Source organism: Saccostrea cucullata, unplaced genomic scaffold, assembly GCF_032062105.1.
Source record: "Saccostrea cucullata isolate Sc308-1 unplaced genomic scaffold, CSIRO_AGI_Scuc_v1 ctg2827, whole genome shotgun sequence".
Classification (NCBI taxonomy): Eukaryota; Metazoa; Mollusca; class Bivalvia; order Ostreida; family Ostreidae; genus Saccostrea; species Saccostrea cuccullata.
This window is the reverse complement of record NW_026941009.1, coordinates 92035-110020: the sequence shown is the minus strand read 5'-3', so window position 1 is coordinate 110020 and position 17986 is coordinate 92035.

Below are 17986 nucleotides of genomic sequence, written 5' to 3'. Positions count from 1 at the left end.
TCAGAAGAGAAATTTAGCTACTGTGCACCAAAATCAGTATTCAGAATTACTCAACCGTAAAATTTATGACGTCACGTAAGGAAAACGCTAAAAAGCCCAAAACACGTGCAATTTGATAACGACGAGTTTGTCAACAAATGCATATGAGGTATGCATATTGTTTTTCAATATTTATAGATGATATGAATTTCTTGCAATCTTGGTACAGTTTACGGAAGTTGAATTGTCCAATTAATGAAAAAGGCAACAACGGTTTACTAAGCAGTTTCTTGTAAATTTCCCCCCATAAAACTTGTTACCCCTTCTCAGAGAGGGCCTGGAATGGTTTTCAATCAACCGTGACGATGACGTTATCGCGAAACAGAGCCATGTTACGAGCGGGTTATTCGTCCTGCCATCTCTTAAATCGCCACCTTACTACCACAAAACAGCCATTTATACAGTAGACGATTATAATCATTACATTCATACGAAATTTGAAAGAAAACAATTCTGCAATTTGTTTTTTTGAGCCAGTCAACTTTCTGTTGCATTCCTCTCACTGGCGCATGCGCACGCCGTTTGACTCATTTTTTTTTGCGTGGTTACTCATTCCAAATATAGCCAGGGTTTGAAAGATAAACACTTTGATGAAATTCCATGCAAAGGAGAAATAAGGCTCTGACAGATGCACAGGAGAGACATTGAAGATAATGAGAGTTTTCGATTTTCACTTTTCGGGGGTATCTTCATTTGAGCTTCAATAACTCATGAATTATTGGACAAAATCAAATGGGAATTTGGTTATATCTTTTTGAAATATGATTTTAAAAGTTAGATAGGAAAACTAAAACAAATTTTAAGAAAAACAAATTTAATTCACCTCAAAAGTTTACCCTGCGTTTCTTTTTCCTTTCAGCATATAAAAGAATCTTTTTTATATGGTCTTCAAAATTTCATATCAAAATGTAAATTGGTATCAATTTTGAGTGATTTTTCAGGACATATCATTAAGTCACGGAGCAGCAAAATCTTCGACGTCACAGGCATTATAAAAGAATATGTTACTGAACTTTCATCTTCTCAACATTTTCCCAAGAGTACCTGTACAGTTTGAGCTACCTCATCTACTCGACATCCAAACACCATTTCTTGTCAAGCTTAAAATCTATTTAACAAGTAAAGATTATTCTTTTTTTGTTTTAAAACCAAAAACTGCAGGTATTTATGAGATTTGGTGTTGTATTCGTGACTCTCCATCACGTTCTTTACAGTCCGGATAAAGTTTTCGTCGATAATCTGCTTCCTGCCCCCCCCCCCCACCCCCGTATAGCCTTATTACAGAGGTCTAACGGTCTAAAATTTCAATTTGCTTTTTGTGTACAAATGTCACGAATATCCTAATTTACAATATGTTTTATTATGCATATTTTGGATCTTTTTTAGCGATATTTCGAGCATTACACATAATTTAACAAAAGTGTGGTGCGCCGTCAATTCAGGAGACATCATTTTCACAGTCGTTTTCACAAGAATCGCATCAGAGAAAAATTACTATATTTCTGTTACTACTTCAAATATCACATCAGAAATCTAAATGCATAACAATAGAACAATTTAAAGATACATTTGAGAAAATTGTCGAAAATTATCGCAAATTATAGAAAATTAATGAGTTAAATTTTGGATTCCGCATGCTTTTGCTTCAGATTTTTGTCGCGTTCCGTATCTCTCCATCAGCAATATCAACAAACCGATAATTTTAGTAGAATTTTTTTTTAAATACAGAAGTTTTGCCCACCGTTTATTGAAATCTTTAAGATACATATTTCTGTGAAATTTCATAACTATATGACGTCTGTAGGAGTAAATAATAGCATAGTCCGCGTATTTTTTGAACAGCCGTCGTAGGTATCCAAAAGGAGGTGGACAGGTGTCTAAAACCAGTTGAGTACTCCCACAAACGTCCCATCCAACAGGTTATGGACACATGTCAAATTTCACTTGGATACCTTCATCCCAACCAACTAGTAATGGGCACTTTTCCAATTTTCCTGTTATGTATTGGACATGACCCAAAGGACTTGTTGGGTTTCTCCTCAAATAATTGTTTTGGTATCCAAGAAAAGTAAACAGAGTCTGAGGTGTGTTTAGTTGTCTTTGCACAATTCTGTGAACTACATTTAGATAAACATATATTCCAGTATGAGGTATATGTATTTTAAAATATTTATCCTTTTTGCTATAAACATTACGAGGGGTTACAATATCTACAATCTCAAAGAAGGTATATCACATGATATGACAAAATGTTTACAGTCGTGTCTAAATTTACCTGCAAACAATTAAAATGGCATAAATTTGGAATGAATAAAGAATTATATGAAGATATATTTAAACCCTTGTCCCAATCTAAATATCTATGTTTAATACACTTGAAAATAACTTCGCTCAACAACTAAGTAATTTGACATCTCTGAAGTAACTGAAGTTACTAGAATTCTTTTTGTTGTCAATTTTACGAATCGGAACAAGGTGTCCTGATGAGTATTATCATGTATTTTATTTTGGTAAAAAAAGTGATATTTTTTATGCTTAGTGATATATTATTTTTGTCTAAATCCTCGTATGACAGTTTTGAATACTAGTATTTTCTTGGGCTCTATACCTGTTACTGAGTAAAGCTGGTATATTTAAAATGCTGAATCGACCTTTACATCTGAAGATAAACAGTTTTGATTTATCTCTTTCATATTTTTTTCATAATCATATAAAGAGAATTTTCTAGGGATATAATTATTTTCAAGTTTTATTGTCGATACAATTAACTTGTAAATAAAACAATCTATCATTAAGTAAGTTGTTGACTGAAGATTCTTTATACAAACAGTTAGGTCATTATTAACATACTGAATTGTCTACGGATTTTTCTATTTTCCTCGATGATGACAAGGAGCACATGGCGGGTGTGACCGATCGACAAGGGATACTTACTCCTCCATGACACCCGATCCAATATCGGATGTTTTAGAGGTCCGATTTTTCACTGCCCCCCCCTTTTTTTTTTATTTTTTTATTTTTTATGTTGCTCCCCTCATTCCAGCCTTTCTTAACTTTACACTTTGATATTCTTCTATTACAAACTGCTTTGTATTTTCTTTTCACCAGATTTACAAAAAATTCAAATTGAAGTCCAACTGACTTCAACAATAGAAGTGATACGATACCAGGAACAGTGGATGACCTATGGACAGGATGGGGAAAATATCTGACGGTATACAAATAAACAAAGTTATGGTCCCCCTCCTTTTGATCTATTTTTAGAATAATTGATTTGACGTCAATGAAAAATTAGACGAGACATGAAATCTTGAAATCTGAGGTATATTGTATATTATTTATTCTTTCCACGTACATTGTATAGCGTAGGGTGGTAAAAATATACGACAACAGAGAGATCGTGACAGATTTTTGTATATTTCGATTGAAGGAAACTTTGAATTATGAAAAAACTTGAGAATTAAAAAGATTACAAATTATAGTTTTACAAGGATATATCATATTCCTGATAAAATACTACAGGCTGTAATACACTTACCAAAAATTCAGCAAAAATTCGAAAGACGTCGTAAGGCGCAATGTTTCCTTTATTTGGCTGTTTTAATACCTCTAAGACAATATTATTATTGTTTGTAGCTGTTACCAAGCCAAGATAACTTTCCGCTCATTGAATACACACAAGCTTTTTAAATCATGCAGTTTATTGCTATGTGTTTGTTTAAATTTAATTGCCTTGCTTTCATTCAACATTAACCATTGAAATTGTTTAAAGTGACAAATATCAAATTTCATGAAAGAAGAACAGCATGCATATGGGATTTAAACGTACATGTACATGATATCTAGGTCTATGATAGCATTGCTGTCATTCTAACTATTTGATTATAGAATAACCTAACGATCTTTTTTTTATATAATTAGCAAACAAATTTGAAACATTTTTCAATAAGGTAAACAACATATAGAATATTTTGGTCAGAAAGAGCAGAGGCGATACTAATTCCATGACTTTTGATGAAGCATTTGATGGCGAAACATTTCTAAATATTGTTTCTCTTCATCTTGTGAGGAAGCTTTTAAAAAAAAAAATTGGGGCATTAAAAAGGTGTTGATTAGACTCGTAAATACCGATAAATTTACTGAAAAATGTGTAAGTTACGTATTGGAGTAATAATACTGATATCATCAACAAATCGATATCCGAGTGTTTTATTCCAACGCGTTTCAAGGAGGCAGTCGTGAAACCTTTGCTTAAAACAGGTTCTGAATAAAGAATCAGTAATTATCGGTCTATCTCAGACAACATTTTTACATCAAAGGTTTTGGAAAACGTCGTCGACATTCGAATTGATCGTAATCTACCTTAACGATGACCTTCAGTCCGCCCAAAGATACCATTCAAATAAAACAACCCTTCGTGTTCATCAAGACATTGTTGCTGCACTGGAAAATATCAGCTGAACAGTTCAATCTATATTTGATCTATCAAAAGCCGTCGACCTCACTTACCATGGCAACTTGTTCAAAGGGCTTGAACATACATTTCGCATAACAGAGTACACCCTTTTGTGGATCAAATCATACATATCAATTGTTTCAAAAATTTCCGATCCAGTACCATTAAATATCGGAGAACACAAAATCTTGATATTGTAAACACAAAAATCAGTAGTTTATTCACTGTGAACATCATGTTCTAACACTTTGTTTGTAAAAAAACCGTAGTCATTACATGACCAAACGACTGATTATATTTGGATACAAATTAGCGATCATTTTATTTGTAGTAAAACTACCTGCATGTATACATTTTGTCATTTACCTCTCTGAACTCCCCTTTTGGCGTTAGTAATCAGTCTTTTAATTGCAAATGTACTCTCTGAACTAATCTGATTTCAAAATCGTGTTTAATGCAAAAGTATATGATCTGGATTTATATGAGAAAATTGACATCATCCTCAAATAAAATTTATCTTGTCTTAGTTTGTCTAAATGTGTGTGTAGACTAGGGGTATATATACCATTTGTATACGTGTTCTTTAGATGAATGAAGCTTCCATACGAAAAACCAACGGAAAGACTATTTTTCGATTTTACAAAAATTGTGCAAGCACCACTGCTCGACTGTGGTGCGCAACATGTAATCCGGCATGCTTAAAGAAATAAATGGCCTTAGGTTTTGAAAAATTGAAAGTTTAAAAATAATTATATGAGATGATTTACGAGTCTAAAAATTTTATCAATAGGTCAACTATGGATTTGTTCAAAATATGGCGGCCAGATCCAGATTTCCTTTGGACATGTTGGAAATGCATTCAGCTAGTGTTCAATGACATCAGCCATAAGGAAAGCATAGAATTTGAGCTTCGGTCAAAGAAAGTAAATGTGATGGATGTGTTTGAAATCAAATTGTTCGACAATAATCAAGAGAGGGACTTGCCTCCTTCTCCATTTTTTCCTTCTCGGATATAGACTGGACAATACAATTTTCAACGTACTTTGAGATATTTTTGTGAGGTCAACATGCTACTGCATGCGCATTGAACCCCCTCCGCTCGTTGATACGGCTTGAAATCAGTAAAAAAAAACTGTATGCGTTTGTATAGGGTTACATCATTAGTATATTGAGATAAAAATGTCCCTCGAAAGTCTTTTTTTTCAATAAGATGTAACATGTATGTTTCTTTCCTGTAAAAAGTGTATATTGTATCAATTTATTTTTAAAGGAAATTAACCCTTTGATGTTCTGCTGTTTTCTATATACTAGTATAATGTTATTTTCTTACTGCGAATAATGACTGTAAAATCTAGTATGTTAATTATGCTTGCTTCAGCTTTGAAATACTGAATGTTCATTGAACCAGTGTGAATTTAGAGAGGAAATTTACCCTGTAGATTTTTTTCTATTTTCAAAATGTTTGTAGGTAGCACTGTATCACTGATATTCTTTGGGAGGAAATTTATTCTGTAAACATGGTAAAATCAAATACGGTTCGGTTTCAAATACTGAATGTACAATGCACCAATGTCATTTTTGAGAGGAAATTTACTCTGTAGATTTTGTTAACTTGAAAATGTTAACATTTTATAGATATGTTGAAACTGTACTTGTGTATCAGTGCTATCAGTGCTATCTTCAACTTCCGGTAATGGCGGCGCACATGGACAACGTGGTCAGCGAATAAAAATTGTCCATTTTCACGGTACCTACCTCGTCCCCATGTTGGTAATAGTGTCTTAACAAAAATCTGAACAATATACTCATAATACTGCGTTTTGTGAAGTGGCAGGTAACGTTTCATATAAATATTTAGATATACATGATGCCGCAAGGTCGTAGGAACCAGGGTTTGGCCCCGGCCAAACACAATGAAGGCATTTCTGAACCAGAGATACCAAAAGAACACATACAGTGTGATGGGAAAATTAATAATGTTACATTTCATTTAGCTAGTGAATCCATACCGGCATGGAAAAAAGCAGTACTTGATTTCTTCGATGAGAAAAAAACAACTTTGACGACCAGTGATATTTGTTGTGTTATAAAAGTAGTTTTTGACTATGAAGGCTCGGTCAATAACTCCGTGAAAATAAATTTCTACCAATCAGGCTCCGTAGTTATTCAAGGCGCCAAATGTGTCCAATTTAAGGACAAGTACTTTGCCTCCCTCAATCAGAAAGCACAGAGCGTGCATGAAATTCAAGAATCACTAATTGCTGATGATGCACAAATTCATGAATGTGATGACAATAGTAGTCAAGGGAGCGATATGAATGACACAGTTTTAGAACAGACCGATACTGAAGAAACAAAAGAAAAATGGGTCACAGACACCAATATCATAGACCGACCAAATCTTCTAATGCCGAAAGTGGATGCTAGTTGTAACACAGAGCAAAGTGATCTAGCTGAATGCCAGAGTATTACACCCAGAGAACAAGCAGAAACCCAAGTGATGACATTTATGTCTAGAATGGAAAGCCATTTCACAGGTGCGATTGAAAGGATATTTAATCAACACTCAGCAATATTAACAACAAAGCTAGAAACAATGCAAAAACTACATAATCAAAGCATGCAAGCCAATGAAGTGAATTTCACACAACTACTGAACAAATTTGATGAACTTATGAATAAGACATCAAACCTTGAAAAAGAAAACACAGAACTCAAAACAAAAATGAACAGTTTCAATCACATGTCAACACTTGAAAAAGAGGTATTAAAATCTAACCTAGAAGCAAAATGTTCATCTCTGCAACAACAGAATGACACATTCTCAGAGAAAATGAAGAGGTACACAGAAGGCCTGCAAAAGACCACAAATATCATGGCAGATAGATCTGCCCAGATAGATACATTAGAGACAAAAATTGCATCAATGAAGACACAACTTGATAAAAAGGATGAAGAAATTGTGAGCTTAAAGTTACATAATTGCCGTGACGATAACAGCGGGGACTTCCAAACAAAAACAAAAACAACTCATCGAAACCAAGTAAAACCCCATGTCACCTTGATTGGAACTTCCAATATAAAAGGAATAAACCCAGATAAACTTTCTTCCCAGTATAGTGTGAACAAAATAACTGCCTATACTTTAGAAGATACTGTTAAAGAAATCAGAAATTTAACAGAGACTCCAGATCTTATTACGTTACACTCATTGACAAATGATTTAAGAAATAAAACTCCTAATGCATGTGTAGAAGAGATGTCAGAGATATGCAAATTAATTCACGACAAAATGCCAGTTACAAAAATTGTAATTTCACTCCCAACTCCAAGGAAAGACTCGGATGAATACAATACCAGAGGACAGATAGTCAATGCCCTGCTGAAACAGAAACTGAAGGATGATAGTCTTGTTATCTTTTGCGACAATAGTAACATGGCGTACAAGGGAGAAGTAATTCTAAGATACGTTGATGCTAAGGATGGATACCACCTTTCCCACCAAGGCACGGCAGTGCTGGCGTCTAACATACGCAGCTCAGTTGACACAGCTTTGAACTTATCTCGTCGCGTAATGCAGTACAAAGGAAGAGGCTACTACAATACCCCGTATTATGGTAACAAGGGTCGGGGAGGTGACCGTTGGCGTGGACATGATTTCAAGTCTCAGTGGTGACTCAAAGTTTGCCAATTTTCAAGTCTAGTCACGTTACCGTTTTTCTTGATTAAAAGTAATTTACTTGTGTATTCAAGTTTGTAAACCTAGACATTTTAGTTTCATAGTTTACCATTTAGTTGTAATAGTTTGTACAACAAACTGAATATTTGTCCAACCAATTATAGTCAATAGTGATACCCTGTTTACACTTTTTATTAACACCATTATATAACATTGTTGTCATTGTACAAAATCATTTATAAAACAAAATATCAACCAACCGGTTGCAAGTTTTTATCTATAGTTACTATTATTATATTCCATCGGCTGTACATTATTTTATTGTATAATACTTCTGTCAATTATTCTTTTAGAATTAGTATATACCTATTTACAGCCTCATTATTACCATTACTGTTCCCACAATTTGTTATATACAATTCACATGAGAAGCAGTTTAAATATTTGTAGTTGGAATGTTGGGGGTCTCTTATCTGAACATTATGACAAGACCCTAGATAAAGAGTTTTTAGCAGAATTCAATAACTTCGACTTAGTTCTTTTAACAGAAACACGTGTGGGATATGAACATAACATCAAATTTGAAGAATTTAATTACTATCCTTTTTGTCGTCAAAAATCCAGAAACAATCGATACTTTGGAGGTCTTGGCATTTTGGTCCGTAAAAGCATTAAAAAGGGAATTAAGATCCTTAATGATGGCACTTCAGAATATCAGTGGATAAAACTGTGTAGAGATTTCTTTAATTTTAAGAGGGATATATATCTATGCATTGTTTATTATGCACCAAAAAGTAATATTGATTTATTAGAATTACTTGAAAATAGCATTATTGAGAAATATAAGAACTTAGGAGATATCATTCTAACTGGTGATTTTAATGCCAGAACGGGATCAGATGCAGACTATATAATAGATGACAGTACCCTTCACATTCCAATTAACAACAATAACTATAATATTGATGTTGCAATTGAACAGAGAGTTAGCCAAGATAATGTTGTTGATGTTAGAGGCAAAGATTTATTAGAATTTTGCATAAGTAACCAAATACGTATTTTGAATGGAAGATGCTTTGGTGATAGTTCAGGCAATTTTACCTGTCTAAAGTCTTATGGATGTAGTGTAGTTGATTATGTGCTTGTTTCACAAAGTCTATTTCATGATATTCTTTATATGGGTGTATCAGATTTTAAAGCAAATTTTTCTGATTGCCACTGTAAACTTTCTTTTAAGATTTTAGCATCCTTTGATAATGATTATATGAATAATGAGTCTCTATTACATGATTTTCCTTTGCGTTATGTATGGAATGCAAACAATGCACTAAATTTTCAAGAGACTTTTGCACATCCTGTAATACAAAAGGAAATGAGACAATTCTTAGATGAAGAAATCCCTCTAGACAATTTTGGAATAAATAATGCCACTAACAAAATACATATGATTTATGATAAAGTTTGTATAGCTTCATTACAGAAAAAGAAGAAATTTAAAATGAAAACGCAAAACAAGAAATGGTTTGATCAAGACTTATTGAAAATGAAAAAACTTGTTCAAAATAAAGCATTAACACTGTCTCGCTTCCCTAAAGATCCAAAAGTGCGAGGTTCCTTTTTTAAATTAAACAAACAATATTCAAAACTAAGGAAAAAAAAGAGAAGAGAATTTAAACAAAACATTTTAAACCAGCTTGATGATTTAGAGTCTAATAATCCTAAGGAATACTGGTCCTTAGTGAACCAGTTGCGGAACGAAAAAAGAGATGATCAAAACTGCATCGAGGGTGATACTTGGTTCCAATATTTTTCAGATCTTACTTCTGTTTCAGACAAAATGAAAAAAAAACTAGATGTTTTAGAAGAAAAGTTAAAAGTAATGGAACATAATAATTACAGTTTCTCTATGATAGACAAAAAAATTACAAACACAGAATTACAAGAAGCATTTTCTAAGCTTAAGATGAAAAAAACACCTGGATTAGACAATATCTCAAATGAAATGCTTAAAGCATCACAACATTTCATCAATCCTTGCTTGTTAAAACTGTTTAATGCTGTATTTACATCTGGAGAGTATCCTTCAAAATGGTCAGAAAGTTTTATTTGTCCTCTATTCAAATCTGATGATCCAAATAAGCCAGAAAATTTCAGAGGCATAGCTATTAACAATAGTATTGGAAAATTATTTAACTTAATATTGAATAATAGACTTGACAATTTTTTGCTGGAAAATGATACTATTCATAAATCACAGATAGGGTTCTCCAAGAAATCTCGCACTTCAGATCATATATTTGTGTTAAAATGTTTACTCAACAAATATCTCAAGACTGGTGATAAGAAATTATATGCTTGTTTTGTTGATTTTCGAAAGGCTTTTGATAAAGTTATTCATGTTGGCATTATGTATAAACTGCAATCAAAGGATGTAAATGGATATTTTTACAGAATTTTAAAATCTATGTATAAGAATGATAGATTATGTGTGAAAGTAAATGATAAAATGACAGATTTTTTCACATCTGGGGTTGGGGTCAGACAAGGGGATGTCCTTAGTCCAAATTTGTTTAAACTCTTTATAAATGACCTCCCAAGTATTTTGGATCATAATTCTGTTTCTGTTACTCTAGATAAAGAAATGATTTCATGTCTCCTGTATGCAGATGACCTTGTTTTATTGTCCAATTCAAAATCAGATCTTCAATGTAAACTCAATCTTCTCCATGATTACTGTAGTGAGTGGTGTCTAGAAGTAAACATAAAAAAAACAAAGGTAATAATTTTTAATAACTCTGGTAAATTACTGAAGGAAGCATTCCAACTTGGTAATGACATTATAGAATGTGTAAAACAATATAAATATTTAGGGATAACTCTTGAAAACAATGGAAAGTTTACTGAAGCCAAAAAACAACTGTATCAGAAAAGTTTAAAGGCATGCTTTAAATTCTATAGGGATGTGAAAAATGCTAACCCCTCCTTAAAAACATTTTTACATATATTTGATCACTGTATTAAACCTATAGCTTTATATGGCTGTGAGAACTGGAGCATTATTAATGTTACTCCAAAAAGGAAAAATATCCCTCTTTTTGATATATTTAAAGATTGGGAAGTTGAAAAACTCAATATGAAATTCTGTAAATACATTATGGGTGTATCTAAATCTTGTACAAATGTAGGAATCTATTCTGAACTAGGGAGGTACCCATTATATATAGACATGTTAAAGCAAATATTCATGTACTGGTATAGACTAGAACATACATCATCTAACCTACTGAAAGCAGCTCTCAATGAGTGCAAATCAAACATCATCAACAGTGATTGGTACTCCAGTATATTATTCTACAGTGAAAAACTTAATATTAATTTGTCCCTTTGTGAAAAACTAAGTGAAAACAAATTTAAATTGTACATGAAAAGACAACTCAGTAATAGTTTTTTAAACATTTGGAACGATATTCGTGTCAATTATTTGGAAGGCTTTGGTAAATTAAATACATATTTTAAATATAAAAGGTCTTTTTATTTTGAAAAATACTTGAATATGAAAAACCGAGACAATCGGGTAATTCTCACAAAATTCAGAATTAGTAATCATTGTTTAAGGGTGGAGACGGGTAGATATGAAAGGAAAATTAATAAATGTGGTAAAAATGAAATTCTTCCCAGGTGTGAGAGAATCTGTCGTTACTGCACCTCAAGTCCAACTGAGGATGAATTACATTTTTTGCTAGAATGTTCACTTTATAATGACTCAAGAAGAGAGTTTTTAGATAAAATCTTTAAAACCTTTCCTAATTTGATACTGCTTAACAATGTTGACCTGTTTACATGGATTATGTCAAATGAAGATTCTGAGTTTGTTGTTTTATTATGCCAACTCTTAAATGCAAATTTTAATAAGAGAAAACAACATAGTTCAATATAGGCATATTGCAGATATTATACATAGGCCACTTATAATGTACATTCTATACATCCTAAAAGAAGATAACTAACTCTCTGTTCATTATACTATGTTTGTTTTGTTCTGTTTTGTATATGTATAACTGTGATGATTTTGGACACTGTTCTGTATGCTCCACTGTGGGCCCAAATTGGTTGAATAAATATTCTAAATATTCTAAATATTCTATACTTGAGGGGGGGGGGGTGGGGGGGTGGGGGGGGGGGGGTTCCTCCGTAAAGTTAAGCTGTCTAAAAGACCCAATATACACTGTATCAATGTCATTTTTGATAGGACACTTACTCTTTTGCTAATTTCAAATTTAAATTGTAGTAGTAAACACTGTATTAGTGATATTCTTTGGGAGGAAATTTACTCCGCAAAATCTACAAGCTATGTAAACGATGGTTGCGTTGGCTTTTAATGAATGGACATTGCACCAATGTGAATTTAGAGAGGAAATTTACTCTGTAGATTTTTGTTACCAAACTGTAATGTTAGTAGTGAACACTGTATCAGTGAAATTCTTTGGGAGGAAATTTACCCCGTAAAGTTTTGTTATATAAAGGCTATTTGCTTTTGAATTGACTATACTGTATGTTTACTGTATGAATGTCATTTTGAGAGGAGATTTACTCTCTAGATTTTTGCTATTTTCAAATTGTAATGTAGTTGTGAACAGTATATCAGTGAAAGTCTTTGGGAGGAAAATCTAGCTGTATAAACGATGGTTGCTTTGGCTTTGAAATACTGAATGTACAATGCACCGAAGTGCATTTTGAGAGGAAATTTACTCTGTAGATTTTTTTTCTATTTTGAAATGTAGTGGTGAACACCGTATCAGTGATATTCTTTGGGAGGAAATTTACTCCGTAAAATCTAGCTATGTAAATGATGGTTTCTTTTGCTTTGAAATACTGAATGTGCAATTAACCTATGTGACTTTAGAGAGGAAATTTACCCTGTAGATTTTTGCTATTTTCAAAGTGTAATTGTAGTGGTGAACACTGTATCAGTGATATTCTTTGGGAGGAAATTTACCCCGTAAAATCTAGCTATGTAAACGATGGTTGCTTTGGCTTTGAAATACTGAATGTACAATGCACCAATGTGAATTTAGAGAGGGTTTACCCTGTAGATTTTTGCCTTTTTCAAATTGTAATTGTTGTAGTGAACACTATATCAGTGATATTCTTCGGGAGGAAATTTACTCCGTAAAATCTAGCTATGTAAACGATGGTTTCTTTTGCTTTGAAATACTGAATGTGCAATTAACCAATGTGTCTTTAGAGAGGAAATTTACCCTGTAGATTTTTGCTATTTTCAAATTGTATTTGTAGTGGTGAACACTTTATCAGGGATATTCTTTGGGAGGAAATTTACTCCGTAAAATCTAACTATATAAACGATGGTTGCTTTGGCATTGAAATACTGAATGTGCAATGAACCAATGTTAATTTAGAGAGGAAATTTACCCTGTAGATTTTTGCTATTTTCAAAGTGTAATTGTAGTGGTGAACACTGTTTCAATGATATTCTTTGGGAGGAAATTTACTCCGTAAAATCTAGCTATGTAAACGATGGTTGCTTTGGCTTTGAAATACTGAATGTACATTGCACCAATGTGAATTTAGAGAGGAAATTTACCCTGTAGATTTTTGCCTTTTTCAAATTGTAATTGTTATAGTGAATACTGTATCAGTGATATTCTTTGGGGGGAAATTTACTCCGTGAAAATCCTGTTATATCAAGGATAGTTGCTTTTGTATTGACTACTGTATGTTAACTGTATCAGTGTCATTTTTGAGAGGAAATTTACCCTGTAGATGTTTGCATTTTTCAAATTGTAATGTGTTAGTGAAAACTGTTTCAGTGATAGTTTTTGGTAGGAAATTTACTCCGTAAAATCTAGCTATGTAAACGATGGTTTGCGTTCTTTAAACTTTTGATATTCACCAATAAATATCTTGTAAACTGTGTTATTTGTTGAGTTTTGTCATTACCTAAGGGCAAAATGCTTAAAACAGAAAAAAAGATTTTCTGTTTTGATTTTGGAATGCGTTCTCCTTATTTTGTATAATGAAACAATATCCAGTAATTCGTTTTTATGGTCTTCTAGACACTCAACACAGACAGATAATTCACAGATCTCACACCACGAGTCTAAATATTTGTCTTGATGCTTTTCACAAAACTCTGGTATTATGAAGTCGCCATATTTTAGGCGGCCAATAACTAGATTGTGGTGTTTAGTGTCCAGGTGCACTGCGTGTTTCTCCTTACAAAGAACACATAGATCTTTTTTACATGTTTTGCAGTAGTATTCTGTGATCCTCTTACAATGAGAACATTGTGGAACTTTTACATCTGGCTGAACATATCTGCGCCATATCATCATATCAACTTTCCTATGAGTCCTATAGTTTATTGAAGTAATGATTTCTTCCATCTCGTATTTGTTTTTTGTTTCATTGCAATCTATATAAAAATGAAAAAAATGTTACTTAAGAATTTCAATGGCATGATTTATTCATACTGAAGTGTAAATGTCTCGATCTTCTATTGTTGTGTTATGGGCTGTGTATTGTCTTAAATTTTAGTGTCTTATTAACATATAAAGTGTAGTAACTCCTTATTTATACACATATTTTGAGTTGTACAGTGAATTTACAGAAGTGTAAAGGTTTCTACACTTGTTGTGTTAAATTATTCTTCATTGTCTTAATTTATGTTGTCTCATCAACGGATAATCGATGATGACTTCTTATTTTCATTCATTTATTGTACTGTATGGGGGTATTTTTTTCTAACGTTGGCCCATTGTTGGTAATCTTACGTTGGCCCACGGTAAGTTTGCTCTTCGGCCCAACGTTGGTCCAAAATGTCGGTGTATTGTTGGGCCAACGTAGGTATAATTGTATGCCAACTAACAGCCAACCTTAATAACTGGTTGCTTAGGTTGGCCCAATGTTGACCCTTTGTTACAATGTCAGATGGCAAATTGTTGGGCCAACATAGTTTTTACATCGAAACAATTGCAATTGGTGAAGTGATTCTTTACATAAACCTATTTTATGACTGTTTAAAAAAATTAATATACACAACCTGCATTCATAAATCATAAATGGATATGTTCAATGAAAACATTACTAATGATTCACTGTGAAAATATTTTATATACATCAATTCAATCATAATTATACATTTTTGACAATACTTTCAATGTCCATTTTTTTTTAAAGTAGATACATACCAAATAATGATTTATAATGTTATGTTAGGCGAGCATAACTGTGGAATTGATAAAATAATGCAAATTTTTTGACATTACACATTACTAGCATTACTTCGATTTTAAGTAATGCATTGCAACGCATTACCATTACAATGAGCATTACACCAAGCCTGCTTGGTATTTTGCTGTATATTTCTTGATGAGAGGCGGTTCCATCAATGAAAATCAATGAAAGTATTATGACGTACTTGTAAATAGTACAATAATTAATCTTAATTAATTCTTCTTTAAATGATTATATATACAGATATTTTAAACAATAATATGTCTTTCTTTGGTTGTTAGCACGGAAATGAACGTCTCGGCTATTGCAGAAAAAAATACGCGGGTTATGTATTTTTCTGCAACAACTGCGACATTTTCCGAAGCTACAAATAATGAAAGCATTTTATTTTTTAAAACGATCTAAGTACATACATGTAGTTATAATTAGCAAGCTTAAGGGTTTTCTTCCAGAATTATTAATTTCAAGACCCTTGGGCAGGGCTGTGGGGGGCAGGGAGGTGGGGCTTTAATGATTATATACTGAATATGAATTAATGCTTTGCAATCTCCTTTCTTATATGTATTAATTAAACATTTATGATGAGCAATGGTGCCTTTTCCAAGATTGTAAAAAGTTAGGTCCTAGGGTCAGGGGTGTCTTTGGGGTAGGACACTTTTTATTATATAACGGAAATGCATATTTTCTTTGTTCCTCTGCCCTCTCTCTCCCTCTCTCTCTTTCTGGGTATTAATCAAAGTAAGTATGTCAGGTGTATAATTATAATGAGCAAAGGTTGTGAAGTTCATGGCATCTGGTTTAAAACAGGAAATAAATTCACATGTTGGAAATTTGCTACATGATACTCAGGTGACCTATGTAGGTCTCTTGTTTTTCATTTGTAAGGTATTGACTTATTGTACATTCTATTCATTTGATTTCGGAGCGTTCATTTTCGTTTCATTTTTAACACCGATCGTGATATATAGGTTCAGAATTTTTTAGTAATGTTTGTTTATGTTTCAATTTTCCCTAAAACAAACACAGACAATATAGTACAGCAATGGCAAATAAAGATGTTAATTTTTGAAAAATTTGAATATCATAATCGTTAAAGAGGAGTATCACAGAATAACAGCAGTAGCATTAATATAGAAAACAAAATATCACCGGTAACGCTGCGACTCAAAGTTTCTATATCAATGGAAGGGACGTTTTACTAAAGTATAGATTCCTCTCCATACATGTACAATTTCAATCACTGGTCATGATAATAATACAGGAAAAAACATTAAGATTACTAAGATAAGAAAATACAGACGTACTAATTAATTTTTATTTGGGGAAAGTGTTGATATTTCGGACACTTCAGAATGCTTTTTCGGAAATACTTGGCATTTACCGCGAAATATAGGCATGCGATACACCGTTCGATGCAGAAAACCTTCCGCTACTTATTTTCGTGGTACATCGGATCTTTTCGTGATATAATATCACAATTAAACGTATTTAAATAGTACCAGGTAACAGGTTATAACTTCGGACAATGGTGTTGTAACTTCGGACACATGGTGTTACAAAGTCGGACAGTGGGTAAAAGAGGAATTGCTTGCTGCTTGCAGCAGGGAACTTCGACTAGCTTTTGCCGGTGTAACGTTGAATTTTGACCCGGGTTGAAAATTGACCCGGGGGTCATTTTTCAACGTTGAATAGTGAGATCAAGCCTGTTGAATTTAGAACCTGGTGCGTAGAAAACTGAGCCGGGTGGTGGAGTTTTGATCTTGAAACCGGTTCAAAATTCAACAGCATAAAAGCACATATTTATGACTTGGTTTTCACAACTGTGATTTAATCCATAGGCGTCGGGAACGGGGGAGAGCGGCTAAGGATTCTTACCCCTTTTTGCAAAGATAGACATAATATAGGCATTGTACAATGTGAAATTGGTTTAGCCCCCCCCCCCCTGCTTTCAACAGACACCTTACAGTGTAGTCAAAGAAAGAAGAGTAAGTGGTAGTGCTTAAAAAAATATGGATCCTATCCACCCAATAAGATTTTCGGGTTTGGACAATGACAATTTTTTTCTTGTCAATTTTTTTTTTCAGATTTTAATTTTTCTTTCTTTTTCAATTAGCCCCCCCCCCTCCCCCGCGCAATTTCAATTCAACGCAAACTTAATTTAGTTCAGTTATCTTCTTAATTAAAATAAAATATTTTATAAAATATCTTAGATTTCAAGGTTACATGTAGCTTAAAATCGCAATATTTCGCGTGATATTTTTTTTCAAAAAGAAGTACATTTGTATATGTCAATCCTAAATATTAGTTAACATAGTTACACAATAAACAATTTAGTCAATAAATTTGTTTATTTATAATATATATTTTTTGGCTAACAACCATCATTTATTTTTTTTTAATTCCTTATATTTGTAGTTGGTAAATGATGTGGGTTTAACGCATGATGCACGATACGTTTTAATGCTTATTTAGTTATGCACAATATTAATAACTTATAATGTCTACCTTGAAAACGGATTTTTTTTTTCAAAATAAAAGGTTTAGTGATCTTCTTCGCA